General features: G+C 42.9%; 1 protein-coding gene and 1 long non-coding RNA gene across 2 annotated transcripts in view; one reads left to right on the forward strand and one right to left on the reverse strand.

Moving 5' to 3' along the window:
• The window catches only part of NAV2 (neuron navigator 2), an 808,709-nt gene that overhangs the window by 640,936 nt on the left and 152,280 nt on the right, over nucleotides 1-15,493 (reverse strand). The gene's annotated exons all lie outside the window — the stretch shown is intronic.
• On the forward strand, nucleotides 1,004-5,548 carry LOC105528606. Its single transcript, XR_001004380.1, has 3 exons — nucleotides 1,004-3,004; nucleotides 3,830-3,958; nucleotides 4,386-5,548. It is a non-coding gene; the product is annotated as an uncharacterized LOC105528606 (long non-coding RNA).

Raw genomic sequence — 15,493 nt, forward strand, 5'->3', positions numbered from 1 at the left:
TTGCTGCAACTCCAGAGGAATCAGCAGGACAGCCTCAGGAAGAGAAGGCTGAACCCCTGAGACAGAGCAAGGCTGGTCCACAGAGCAGCCCCCATCAGACGTGCTTATTACAACAATCTCCCTCCTTCATCCCACCCCACCACTGCCCTTGCTACAAAAGGGAGCAAAGTTTCCGTTTCATCAAGGACCAATCTTTCAGAGCCAATTGAAAGCCAGAAATGCATGTCTCTTAGGCTTCATGTCTTTATTAATCCTCATCCCAGGGGCACTGTGTATAAGGGTTAAAAGCCGGGGCTCTGGAGTTAGACTGCCTGAATTTGAATCCTGACATTGTCATTTACTAGCTGTGTGACCTCAGGCAAATCTCTTAACCTCTGTGTCCTGATCTATAACATGAGGATAACAGTGGACTCACTGATAGGGTTGTTATAAAGATTAAATGAGATAACGTACACAACATAGGGACATATAGGTGGAAACGTTCAATAAATGGAAGCTTTATGATGATTATAATGATGATGATTTCATTAATATCTCAGCATCATAGCAACCATGTAGTATCCATCTACAATGCTCCAGAAACTGAGCTAAGCATTTCATATCCTTTCTTTTGAATGCTCCTCCAAATTTGGTGTAATGATCCCCATTTTCTAAATAAGGAGACAGGCTCAGAGGAGTTAAGTGATGCAGCTATTTAGTGACACAGTGCAGATTCAAACCCAGGCTCCAAAAGTAGTCCACCCTCCACATTTCTATACCAAATTAACCACTTCTCATCAAAAGCCTGTAAAATCCTGTTAATTACAACAAATGAGTATGAAGTCAGTTTATACTACCTGTTCATTAATTGGCAGATTTTTTTTTAACATCATTCCTTGTCCCAGGAGGACTCTCCAGGGGTCTATTACTACCATACACTTCTTTGGGGGAAATGAAACAACAGCTGGCCCTGCCAATCACCATGGCAACACTCCTGTAACTACTAGAACCATGCAACAGCAAATTTATACATACATACACATTCCAAATTTGCACTTAACTGCTATATTATGTATGTACTTGTTCATGACACCACTTGGAGCTCAGGTAGAGGTATTTTCAATCAGCTCCAACATCCCTTTCCCTCCTTGGACGTTTCCAAGACCCCATCAAGCCTGGTGCAGGTAGGGAGAGAGGTTGCTGGGGAGAATAGAACATTGCCAAGCTCTGGCGCCACATACTGCACTCTGGCAACGTGTAAGTGGAAGGCAGGCATTATGGGTGTGTGACCTCTGCAATCACACAGGGCCTCATGCTCTGTGCTTGGTTCAATACTCTGCTGGCACCATCTTGAAATTCTTAATGATTTTTGAACAAGGGGCTCCACATGTCCATTTATCAGTGAGCTCCTCAAATTATATAGCCAGTTTTGGGTGAAGACAAAGCAATGGACAGATACTGTGAAGTTCCTTTCTGGGTGGCATTTTCTCTTTCTTTTCTCCTTCCTTTCAGAGCTCCCAAGGCACCCCACATTCTAGCTCAAGAGCTCTACCCGACCAAAACTCAATGGCCTTTCCTCAGGAAATCCAGCTATGCTAATGCCACCAGAACTGAGTCAGAACTCTGAACTCTACAAATACAGTTCCTCTGTATTGAGTGCGTGCTAGGTGCCAGGCACAACACTCAACTGGGACAAATATTATTTCTGATCTGGGAGATAGATAGGTACGATCAGCCCCATTTCACAGTTGAGGACACTGAGACTCAGAGAGATTCAGTGACTTGTCTATGGTCACACAGTGCATCAAACAAAATCTGATGAGCCTTCTCAAAGGCTCTTGATGTCACCTGCTTCCAGAACATTCTGCCACTAACCCTGCCTAGGTTGCTGCCCTGCCTGACTTGAGCTCAGGCAGTTCTGCCATTTGGGGCAGACTGGCTACAAGTCCTGGAGTATGGGCCCTTCCTAACCCCATGCCTATAGTTTCTGGCTCCTCTTACCTCTTCCAGACTTGGATGAAAACACTCTCCAGCATGGGGTGGGAACTGGTCTCCTGAGAGGCTGCCATCAGGACTGGGTGATACAATCCTGAAGTGCAGAAGAGTTAACTCCCACTAGGAAAACTTTGACCAGTGGAAAATAGGAGTTGAGAGGGAGCAGGACACATACATTCTTTCTTCCTCTCTCCATGGACTGCTTCATGATAGTCTGTCCTTGCAGCTCATCCACCCAAGTCCCACATGTCATGCTGAGCGCTCTTGTGCAGTGACCTTCTGGGTGTCTCCATGGCTGTTTCTGACATAATAGCCATCAAGGAAACACACCACTTAATGTGGCTTCACATCCTTCTTTGCCTTACTTCCTTGTGTCTCACCTTTGCTGACATGAATTTGCATCTTCCAAATGAAACATCTCAGTTTTAATTTTTGCCCCAGGCTTTATCTTCTAGAGAAGCTAGCCTAACATACACATAGGAAGGGCAGCCTTCCCACTCAGCCCAGGGTGTGGTTGAACTTCATTTAGGCTGGATGTGGAAATCGGCCACCTGCTTTGCTGTAAATGTGAGTTTTGGTTCTCTGCTCTCCCACAGCTGTAGAAATGGCCCCCACCTGAGAGATGCAGTGGCTATTCCAGCTTGCTGGCCAGCACAGACCTTCCTTCTCTCTCTTCCCATTCCATCTTCTCGCCCTCCCCATTCCATCTGTATGACCCGACCCCACCCCACCTTAAGGCATGGTTAATTGTTCAGTAGTGACACTTGGCCCAAGTTGACCCAATGAATCTCTTCCTCTCTTGGGATTTTTAAACTCAGGACTGAGTGATTCCATCTCGGCTTCTTTCTACATACTCTCTCCAAAACCACGTACCCAGTGTCTACAGCTCTGAGAAATCCTGGGAGTGGTCAGTGGCCATCCTTTCTGTTATATGGATAATGTCAATCTTCAGCGTGAGAGAAGAATTCCACCAATATGCAGAGAGAAACAGAGGCAGGAGTTACAGAGAATGTCCTAATGGCAGTCTCAGGTACGTGGCTTTCTACATTCCAAAGCTTAACTGCTCTTCCACCCTCTCCAAGGTTCAGCTGCTCTGTGTGCTCACACAGTAACCTCCATTAAATGTCTCTTGTGGCCTAATCCTATTCTAATTATGCTTCTGCCATTTGTGACAGACGGAAGCGCAGCTAGCACAGTGTATTCCACTGAGGGGTGAGAAAATGGGGAGGTGGGAAGAGGCTAAGTTTTGGACTCCAAAAGGTCTGGGTTTCAATCTCGAACTCCATCACTTTCTATCAGTGGACCATGGACGAGTCATTTAACCTCTCTGTGCCTGAAGTTCCTCGTCTGAAAATTAGAGGAATAACATCATGTTTCAAGCCAGATGTGAGGACTGAATTGGGACCAGGTTTACAAATAACATGCTTAGCACAGGGCCCACACACAGAAGCTGCTCAAAAATGTGGATTACTTTTTCCTGCCTTACATGCCAGGGTAAGGGGATATCCCTAAAGGCAGGCTTTGCTTCAGCCCCAGACCCCACTTGGTTGGATCAGAAAGCACTGTTGGTTACTATAAACTGTCCTAATTCCCAGCACTTTGGTAGGGGAAAACAAGACCTACGGGCCTTCCCCAGAAATTAGAGTTTCATAAACTCTCATCCCTGAAGCACACCTCTCAGATAGGATAGCTCCACCTTTCACACTAGACTGCTCTGAAAATCCTCAAGACTGGTCACTCAGCTTGGACTTGAATATGCCTCCTAACAGGAACCTCCCTCCCTCCCCAAAGCAGCACATTCCATGTTTACATAACTCTGACATGAATAAAGGATTAAGTTTCCCTCCTCCATCAGGCTTGGAGTCTTTGACAGATTGGAAACTCCAGATTTCTATGACAGTAAGATTGAAGCCTTGAAAGATCTTAATGTCATCATCATGAGCCTAAAAGAGATCTTTGAAAAAGATACTACATGGATCATATGGCAGAAGCACGTTTAGTTTTGTACCAAACTGCCAAACTGTCTTCCCAAGTGGATATTTCATTTTGCAGTTCCACCAGCGATGAATGAGGATTCCTGTTTCTCCACATCCTCACCAGCACTTCGTGTTGTCAGTCTTCTGGATTTTGGCCATTATAATAGATGTATAGTAGTGTCTCATTGTCATTTTAATTTGCATTTGCCTGATGACATAAGATTTGGAACTTCTTTTAATATGCTTATTTGCCATCCATATATCTTGGTGAGGTGTCTGTTAAGGTCTTTGGCCCACTTTTTAATCAGGTTGTTTGTTTCCTTATTGCTGAGTTTTAAGAGTTCTTCGTATATTTTTGATAACAGTCCTCTATCAAATTGTCTTTTGCAATTGTTTTCCCCACTTCTGTAGCTTGTCTTTTCATTCTCTTTACAGTGTCTTTCACAGAGAAGAAATTTTTAATTTCCAATCATTATATTCATTGACATTCACCTCAAAGACTTGAAAATTATGTCCATACAAAAACCTGTACATGGATATTTATTGTAGCTTTATCCACAATTGCCAAAACTTGTAAGCAACCAAGACATCCTTCAGTAGGTGAGTGTATCCATTATCGTACGTTCAGACTATGGAATGTTGTTCAGCACTAAAAGGAAATGAGCTATCAAGCCGTGAAAAACATGGAGGAAACTTAGACACATATTACTAAGTGAAGGAAGCCAATCTGAAAAAGCTACAAATTGTATGATTCCAGCCACATGACGCTCTGGAGAAGGCCAAACTATGGCGACAGTAAAATAATCAGTGTTTCCTTGGGGTAAGATGAATAAGCAGAGCACAGAAGATTTTTAGGGCAGTGAAACTACTGTGTATGATACCATAATGGTGGATACTTATCATTATACATTTGCCCAAACCCGTACTGGGAACAACAGCAAGAGTGAACCTAATGTAAACTATGGACTTTGGGTGATTATGATGTGCCAATGTAGGTTAATCAGTTATAACAAATGTGCTACTTTGGTGATAGATATTGATAATGGAGGAGGCTATATATGTGTGGGGGGTAAGGGGTATGTAGGAAATCTCTGTTAACTTCTGCTCCATTTTACTGTAAACCCAAAATTGCTCTACAAAGAGGTCTATTCAAAAAGGTATTATATAACTCACTTTAACCAGGACTATGTTTACACAGTACTTTGTGTCCACACATCATGATCATAAGATCAAAATCATGTTGGAAACTGAAGAAAGAAAATTACATGACAGTCTTCCAATCCAGAGACAAAGTCCAGCTCCCATCTCCTTGAATTCTGGTAGGTTCCATGCCTACTTCAACTAACACAATATGGACACTGCCAGTTTCCAGAGCTAGGACTTATGAAGCTGGCAGTTTGTATTCTCCGCTATTTGAAATACTGTCTCTGGGAGCAATGAACTCCAAACCCTGAAGCCGCCATGTTAATGTGGCCGCATGTAGGTGTTCCAGCCAATAGTCCCAACTCATATGTAAGTTGCTTTGCTGGAGGGATGGCTTGAAAGCCTGCCTGAATTTCTGACCACAAAGTTATATCATAATAAAATGTTATCTTAAACTACTAAATTTTGGGGTGATTTGTTATGCAGCAAGAGATAACTGAAACAACCTTTGTCCCATCCAACAGATGGGAAAATAGAGGTAGAACGAGGTAAATGACTTGCCTAGATAGCTGGGCAACAAGTGAGCCTGGACTCCAAGACTTCTTATTCTTAGCCCCATTTTTCTACTTCATCTTAATTGCACTATGAAAACCTATAGCCATCATCAGCAAAGCATACTCGCCTTTAGTTTTAACTAAGGTAACATTATCTGGCACTTCTGTAGCCTGGTGTCAGTAGAGTTCTTTGGCTGTGTTCTAAGTGCTGTATGTCCATTTACTTATTTAATCCTCAGGACAATCCTATGAGGTAAGTGCTATTTTAATCTCTAAATTATCAATAGGGAAACTGAGGCACAGAATGATTAAGTAATTTGCCAAAGGTCATATAGCTGGAGGGAAGCAGAGCAGGGATTTGAACCCAGATATTTTTGTTCCTGAGACCATGTGCTTAATTACTGAGGTATATTGTTAATCAAAAAACCTAGGGTATCTTAGATCTCTTCCATTTATTAGATCTCTTCTAATAGAGATGATCTGAATTCACAGCCACTATGGGTGGCTCAGTGCCTCATATGGCTTCCAACATGAGTAATTTCTAAAAGGTTTCGAGAAGCTTTTAGGAGACTTGAGAACCATCGATTGTTCACTTACAACACGGAGCAAAGCTAAAAAGGATATAAATGCTTTGTATCCAATTGGGTGCAGCATCTTTTTGTCTGCCTGAAACCCCAACAGAGAAGCCAGGGCCACCCAAAGAATGCCACAATTAATTTCCCAGAGCGCAATATTGCCTGTGGGAAGAGGAGGCGCCGGCTCATTTCTTATTCATGAAGTCACACTGCCAAGCTTCATTTGCATGAAGTAATTTCTACTGCTGCTACCCTACCATAAAATAAATCCATTTCTCCTACAGTATCTAGTATCTTTACACTAAGAGAAATGAGTAAGCAATATGTGCTATAAGAACACAACTTTTAGACCATTTTAATCAGAAACATGTCTGTAGCTAGCAATAAGTGATTTTATAGGAATATAAAATCTTTTGGGCTCAACGTACTCAAGGGCAACTCTGCCTCAAGGTCTGTTTTTGGGAATGTGTTTAGCATTTCTTCCTGCTTGACCAAACTCTGAGGTTTTACAACCAGAGGAGTTGTGGAATTATAGCTACTGTACCATCGTCCAGAAAGAAAAAGAAAAAAAAAAGAAAGAAGAAAGGGAGGCAGGTCAGTAGCCAACCGAATCCTAATTAGATGAGTTACTAGAAATGTAGATGACTTCATGTATATAGAGAGAATAGTGGTCCTGTAAAGATATCCACACCTTAGTTGCTGGAACCTGTGAATATATTACACTCAAAAGGGACTGTGCAAATGTAATTAAGATTAAGGACCTTGAGATGGGGAGAATATTGTGTATTATCCAGGTGAGCATAATCTAATCATGTGAATCCATAAAAGTGGAGAAACTTTCCCCACTGTAGACAGTCACAGAGAGATGTGATTACAGATGAATGCTCAGAGAGAGGCAAAGTTGCTGGCTTTGAAGATGGAAAAGGAGCCATGAACCAAGGAATGTGGGCACCCCCTAGGAGTTGGAAAAGTCAAGGACACAGAATTTGCCCCTAGAACACCTAGAAAGAAACACAGCCCTTCCAATGCCTTGATTTTAGCCCAGTGAGACCCTGTCAGACTTCTAACCTATGAAAGTATAAAATAATAAGTTTCTGTTGATTCAAGTCACTATATTTGTAGTAGTGTATTACAGCAGCCATTGAAAATTAGTATACTTTGTATGGAAAGATCTTTGCCACTCACTAGCTGTGTGACCCAGCCTGAGCAACCTTACCCATCAGAACTAGCATTCCTCAGGGAATCAGAGCAAATTAGATAAAGCATCTGAAAGTTTTATAAGTCTCAAAGGGCATTGCAGAGATAAGATTTTAATATCATTAGTATTGTTATTCCAGTCAATTATACTTTGTTCAAGGGATAGCCCAGGAGGGATGGCTGGAACTTTCTAGTTCATAATTCTTAAACATAATTTAAGCAACTAATACCATCTTCCTCCTGACCAAATATTTTTCAGAGGTGATAAAAGTAAATTTAAAAAAAGACAAGAGGGTGCTTAATCATTTCTTCAGGACACTTTTCAAGCTCTATCTTGGATAGTAATTGGGGATGGGAATGGATATATCAGCTTTTTATTGCCACACTAACAGTATGTTACAAACTACCCTGAAAGTCTGTATCTAAAAACAAGAAGCATTTATTTCACTTATGAGTCTGTAGCTCTGTGATCTTGGGTGGGTGTGGCTGGACACTGCTGGCTGTGGCTCAGCTCACGCTTAAGACACGGTCAAATGGCTGTTGGATGACTGGTCCCTTCTCCACATGCCCCTCACCCTCCACCAGACCAGCCTGAGCAGCTTCTCATGGCCATGGAATAGGAGCAACAGTGGAAATGTGCCAAGGTCTTTGTAAGTCTCTGCATATATCTCCTAAAATACCATTGGCTAAGACATGTCACTTGGCCAGACTTAGAACCAAGTGGTTCTTTAGCAAAAGAAAATGCAAAGTGATGTGGCAAAAGGGCATGGGGAGGATGTGTGTGTGTGTGTGCAGGTGTGTGTGTGTGTGTGTGTGTGTGTGTATAGAATCAGGGCCACTGATAGAGTCAATTTACTACAGAGAAAAGCAAAGGAAATTTGCTTTATTTAAAATTTATTAAGGGCCTACTGTATGCTAGGAACTCATCTAAGGGATAGGAGATAAATATAATCTACCCTATGCAGGGAATTTATATTCTAATGGATTGTCTGAGATGAGTGCCTAAGGGGCAAAAGAGCAACATTTGATGTGCTCCTATAACCTGCCAGGCCTGGGCCAGGCACTGACGATATAGCTGTGAACCTTATATTATCACATTTACTCTACACAATAACCCTGAAAGGTGGGTGTTATGCTTATCCCTATTTAATAGGGAAACCAAGACTCAGCAAGGTTAAGCTGTCTACATGCCCAAGTTCAAGATACAGAGATACATCTATCTCATTCCAAACCCCAGATTCATTCTGCTACACTCTGGAAAGCATTCCTTCACTGACTCAACAAATATTTAAGTGCCTCTGTGCCAGGCACTGTTCACCTCTCCTTAGAAATGACTCACAACATTTCTCCCTTTGAGTATCTGTCAGATTTCACCAACTGCAAACAGAATCCCTGCCCTTTCCCACCTTGACTGCTGTGTGGGGTCAGCATGGTTAAGAGATGCTAAGTAACTCCTTTAAAAACAACAACAACAACAATAACAACAACCCTCTGGCAGGAGCAATTTATTATCATTACTGTAACCTCTGGTTCACTTCAATCTTAGGTTCCTGGCCTTTTATTTATAGTGGTTTCAAAAAGGTTCCACGTCATTAATTGCTCACCATTTAGGCCAATTAGGTGAGGTTAGAACTTCAGGGTAAATCAGCCCACACAGGTGGCAAAGGCAGCTGTGCCCGCCTGGTGTACTGGCTCTGCCTTTTAAGAAATATAATAGCCCAGAGGTCGTATGAACAGGTTGGTTGGGCTGTATGGCTCGCATAAAATGAATGAGCTATAGACTGATGTTGACTGTGGACTGAATTTCAACAACACAGACTTGAACATGGTGAGAAGTTTAAACTAATGATTTAACCATAGTACTTTGCTATTCAGTGAGAAAAAACCTTGGGAGAAAAGCTTATAACAGAGCTGTCAACCTAGTGAATTAAACCTGGCTGAACAAAGCTTTGTACATCTGATTGTGATGTGACATCCAATAGCATATGCAGAACCCAGATTCTTGAGAAGAAGAATCCACTTCAGAGCAAGGACCTTAGCTTTCCATCTTTGGAACACAGCAGACAATAGTAGCTCAATAAATATCTGAGTGAGTAAATATGTGGATGAGTGAACAGATGGATAGATGGGCAGGCAGATGGATAGATGAAAGAATGTAACAATAAAATATGGGAATGAACAGGTAGGAATAAATATTTTTCAATAAACAAATGTATTTGTGAGTTTTAAAAAATTAAGTTACAAGACAGTTATGGGGGTGGATGGGAAAAGGAAGAAAACATTTATTGAATACCTTCTGTATGTCAACACTTAATGTATATATTTTCTCACTGAGTTCTAACTGCACCTTTCCAGAGATGCCTTAATCATCTTCTGCTCAAGAAAACCATACTGAGGCTCAGAGAGTTTCCTCAGGGGACCTGGCCAAAAACACCACAGCTCAAACCTAAGTCTGCCAATTTTCTAAAGACCGTGCCCTCCCTCTTTTGCGGACCAACCTTCTGGTGTGGTAGATGAGGAAACCAAGGTAGGGAGAAATAGAATGATTTGACCACATCAGTGGCCCATGTGTAATAAGATCGTGGGTGCTGCCTAGATCTGTTGTCCTCCTCTCTGGAGGAGCCACATGGTGAATAGGGATAGTCCAGAGAGACTAGAGCCATCAGCGCAGCACGCAGAGTGCTGGGAGCCTGGAGTCTGGAGCCAGGCTGCTGTGTCTGAATCCTGACTCTATCACTTCCTAAGTGCATGTCCTTGTGCAAGTCACTTAACTTCTCAGTGCATCAGTTTACTTATGTGTGAAATTAGGATGATGACAAAACGACCTCAGAATTATTGTGAGCACAAAATGAGCTCTGATAGTGCCTGGCTCAGAAGCTGCAAGCAATAAGCATTAGCACCTTTCTTCTTACAGTCTGCTGTTCCAAGCCACTTTTAATATTTTGCATTCCCAAACCTGACAATCCCTGACTTAACACCTTGATGGAGCAGAGGACTTTCTGCTAGTTGATGTGTGCTTGGAAGCACAGAGCTGGGCTAACTGAGACATTCCAAAAGGGAATTTCTTTTTCTGTCTGTGGCTTTAGGGTCACAAATTCAGGTGGCAGGCTCACCTGTAGGTTAGCAAAATTTATTCACTCCCACCTCATAATTAATGATTCCTGAAAGCTCAGAACCATATGGACCCTGAGGTCAAGGCCTGCAGCTGTTTGTCTAACCATGGAAGAGTAGGGACAATATACTAAAAATAGGAAGAGAGCCTGGGTAATCTCAGGCTATGAAAAGCCAAGGAATAACAAACACACTAGACCACTCTAAGGAGGCTCCCGCACTCACATTCTAAAGACTCCCACTCACCAGGGGAATTAACCATTTTTTCCATCATGTTCTGGCATCTTCAGTCTCTGTCTGAAGGGTAAAGGGAACTCTGTCTGAACAATAAAGGGTAGAGGGAACTACCCGTTATTGAGCACCTACTATATACCAGACTATGCTTTACTTCAAAAATTCTTATATGGCACTTACAATGTTCTGGGCACAGTCTAAGCACTTTCCAAAAATTAACTCATTCAATCCTCATAACAACCTGTGAGGCCAAGACTATCATTACTGCCATTTTACAGAAGCAGAAAGAGATGCACGGAGAGGTGAAGAAACTTGCTCAAAGTAAAACAGCCAATATGTGGTAACACTAGGATTCAACCCCTTAAGTTCTGCACTTTAGAATGGGTACCTGCTGGCATGTGTACTATCTTTAATTCTAAGAGCAAACAGGATGGTGGCTATTATACTCTGCACTTGACAGATGAGGGATCCAAGGCATAGAAGGATTAGGTAACATATCCACACACAAATGGTAAAAGTCCAGGGTAACCCCAGGTCTGGATGAACTCAATGCTATTCCCTTGTCATTGGGAGCCAACCTAGCCTTAAGCAAAAATAGTCAAGAAAACTGTTTTTGTTTGTTTGTTTTGTTTTTGTTTTTATTTTTTAGTGATCACATTGCAAACTTTTTGGAATCATGCTAATTTCATGTCATTTTAAAATAACTTGTTCATTCGATAGCATTATGATAGCCAGCCTCTAAGATGGCCCTCAATGATCCTTGCCACCTAATATTCAGGCCCTTGTGTAGCACTGTTCACCCTGAACAGGACTAACCTGGGTAACAAACAGGATGCTGCCAACCTGATGTGTTGTGTGACTTTGGCAGCTAGATCATGAAATACACTGAGGCATCTGCCTTGTTCTTTCTTGAAGCACTTGCTTTGGGGGAAGTCAGTTACCATGTTATTAGCATACTCAAGCAGCCCTGACAAGGAACTGAGGCCTTCTCTTGCAATCAGCACTAACTTGCCAGGCATGTGGGTAAATCGTCTCAGAAACAGGTCCTCCAGCCCCAGTCGAGCCTCCAGATGAATGCAGCCCCAGCGAACATCTTGACTGCAACCTCATGAGGGACCTTGAGCTGGAACCACCCAGCTAGGCTGCTCCTGGGTTCCTGACCCAAAACAATGGAGAGATAATAAATGTTTATTGTTTTAAGCCATGAAGTTTTGAGGGTAATTTATTACAAAGCAACAGAAAACTAATCATTACATATACATTTTTTAATCTTTGGAGAGGCTTTTTTAATCAGAGAAAAACATCCTAAGAAAAATAGTCACGAGGTGGCGCGAAGATGGCCGAATAGGAACAGCTCCAGCCTCCAGCTCCCAGCGTAAGTGACACAGAAGACGGGTGATTTTTGCGTTTACAACTGAGGTACCAGGTTCATCTCATTGGGGCGTGTCAGACAGTGAGTGCAGGACAGTGGGTGTGGCCCAATGAGCGAGAGCCGAAGCAGGGCAAGGCATCGCCTCACCTGGGAAGCACAAGGGGGAAGGGAATTCCCTTTCCTAACCAAGGGAAACTGTGACACACAACACCTGGAAAATCGGGTCACTCCTACCCTAATACTGCATTTTACCAAGGGTCTTAGCAAACGGCACACCAGGAGATTATATCCTGTGCCTGGCTCAGAGGGTCCCATGACCACGGAGCCTCCCTCATTGCTAGCACAGCAGTCTGAGATCTAACTGCAAGGTGGCAGTGAGGCTGGGGTGGGGCACCCGCCATTGCTGAGACTTAAGTGGGTAAACAAAGCCTCCAGGAAGCTCGAACTGGGTGGAGCCCACCCCAGCTCAAGGAAGCCTGCCTGCCTCTGTGGACTCCACCTCTGGGGACAGGGCATAGTCAAACAAAAGGCAGCAGAAACCTCTGCATATGTAAATGTCCCTGTCTAACAACTTTGAAGAGAGTAGTAGTCCTCCCAGCATGGAGTGTGAGATCTGAGAATGGACAGACTGCCTGCTCAAGTGGGTCCCTGACTCTCAAGTAGCCTAACTGGGAGACATCCCTCACTAGGGGCAGACTGACACCTCACACCTCACACGGCTGGGTACACCTCTGAGACGAGGCTTCCAGAGGAACAATCAGACAGCAACTTTTGCTGTTCAGCAATATTCACTCTTCTGCAGCCTCCACTGCTGATACCCAGGCAAACAGGGTCTGGAGTGGACCTCGAACAAACTCCAACAGACCTGCAGCTGAGGGTCCTGACCGTTAGAAGGAAAAATAACAAACAGAAAGGACATCCACACCAAAACCCCATTTGTACGTCACCATTATCAAAGACCAAAGGTAGATAAAACCACAAAGATGGGGAAAAAGCAGTGCAGAAAAGCTGGAAATTCTAAAAATCAGAGCGCCTCTCCCCCTCTAAAGGAATGCAGCTCCTCGCCAGCAATGGAGCAAAGCTGGATGGAGAATGACTTTGATGAACTGAGAGAGGAAGGCTTCAGACAATCAAACTTCTCCGAGCTAAAGGAGGAATTACAAACCCAGCATAAAGAAACTAAAAACCTTGGAAAAAGATTTGATGAACGGCTGACGAGAATAACCAATGTAGAGAAGTCCTTAAACAACCTGATAGAGATGAAAACCATGACACGAGAACTACGTGACAAATGCACAAGCTTCTAACCGACTCGATTAACTGGAATAAAGGGTATCAGTGATTGAAGACCAAATGAATGAAATGAAGTGAGAAGAGAAGTTTAGAGAAAAAAGAGTAAAAAAAAAAGATGAACAAAGCCTCCAAGAAATATGGGACTTTGTGAAAAGACCAAATCTATGTCTGATTGGTGTACCTGAAAGTGATGGGGAGAATGGAGCCAAGTTAGAAAACACTCTACAGGATATCATCCAGGAGAATTTCCCCAACCTAGCAAGGCAGGCCAACATTCAAATTCAGGAAATACAGAGAACGCCACAAAGATACTCCTACAGGAGAGCAACTCCAAGACACATAATTGTCAGATTCACTAAAGTTGAAATGAAGGAAAAAATGTTAAGGACAGCCAGAGAGAAAGGTTGGGTTACCCACAAAGGGAAGCCCATCAGACTAACAGCAAATCTCTTGGCAGAAACTCTACAAGCCAGAAGAGAGTGGGGCCAATATTCAACATTCTAAAGCAAAGAATTTTCAACCCAGAATTTCATATCCAGCCAAACTAAATTTCATAAGTGAAGGAGAAATAAAGTCCTTTACAGACAAGCAAATGCTGAGAGATTTTGTCACCACCAGGCCTGCCCTACAAGAGCTCCTGAAAGAAGCACTAAACATGGAAAGGAACAACCGGTACCAGCCATTGCAAAAACATGCCAAAATATAAAGACCATCGATGTTAGGAAGAAACTGCATCAACTAACAAGCAAAATAACCAGCTAACATCATAATGACAGGATCAAGTTCACACATAACAATAAACTATTAATAGTTTAAGAATCTGCTTCAAAGGGAGTAGTCCACCTCTGATGTTGAGAGGCTATTGGAATTTGGTCAGTCCAAAACTACGGCTGCTTCTCACTGCTACATGATGTTAAAATGGAAAGCTAGAGGGTTCCAAGATGGTCGAATAGGAACAGCTCCAGTCTACAACTCCCAGCATGAGTGATGCAGAAGACAGGTGATTTCTGCATTTCCAACTGAGCTTTGAAGAGAGTAGTGGTCCTCCCAGCATGGAGTTTGAGATCTGAGAAGGGACAGACTGCCTGCTCAAGTGGGTCTAACTGGCTCCCTGACTCCCAAGTAGCCTAACTGGGAGGCATCCCCCAGTAGGGGCAGACTGACACTTCACATGGCCCGGTACCCCTCTGAGATGAAGCTTCCAGAGGAATGATCAGGCAGTACCACTTGCTGTTCAGCAATATTTGCTGTTCTGCAGCCTCTGCTGCTGATATCCAGGCAAACAGGGTCTGGAGTGGACCTTGAGCAAACTCCAACAGACCTGTAGCTGAGGGTCCTGACCGTTAGAAGGAAAAATAACAAACAGAAAGGACATCCACACCAAAACCCCATCTGTACATCACCATCATCAAAGACCAAAGGTAGATAAAACCGCAAAGATGGGGAAAAAACAGAGCAGAAAAGTGGAAAATTCTAAAAATCAGAGCACCTCTCCCCCTCCAAAGGAAAACAGCTCTTCACCAGCAATGGAACAAAGCTGGATGGAAAATGACTTTAACGAGTTGAGAGAAGAAGGCTTCAGACAATCAAACTTTTCCAAGCTAAAGAAGGAAGTTCAAACCCATCGCAAAGAAGCTAAAAACCTTGAAAAAAGATTAGTCGAATGGCTAACTAGAATAACAAAAGCAGAGAAGTCCTTAAATGACCTGATTGAGCTGAAAACCATGGCACAAGAAGTACGTGACTAATGCACAAGCTTCAGTAACTGATTCAATCAACTGGAAGAAAGGGTATCAGTAATTGAAAATCAAATGAATGCAATGAAGCAAGAAGAGTAGTTTAGAGAAAAAAGAGTAAAATGAAAGAAACAAAGCCTGCAAGAAATATGGGACTATGGGAAAAGACCAAATCTACGTCTGATTGGTGTGCCTGAAAGTGACGGGGAGAATGGAACCAAGTTGGAAAACACTCTGCAGGATATTATCCAGGAAAACTTCCCCAACCTAGCAAGGCAGGCTAACATTCAAATTCAGGAAATACAGAGAATGCCACAAAGATACTCCT

Source organism: Mandrillus leucophaeus, unplaced genomic scaffold (genome assembly GCF_000951045.1).
Source record: "Mandrillus leucophaeus isolate KB7577 unplaced genomic scaffold, Mleu.le_1.0 Scaffold723, whole genome shotgun sequence".
Taxonomy (NCBI): Eukaryota; Metazoa; Chordata; class Mammalia; order Primates; family Cercopithecidae; genus Mandrillus; species Mandrillus leucophaeus.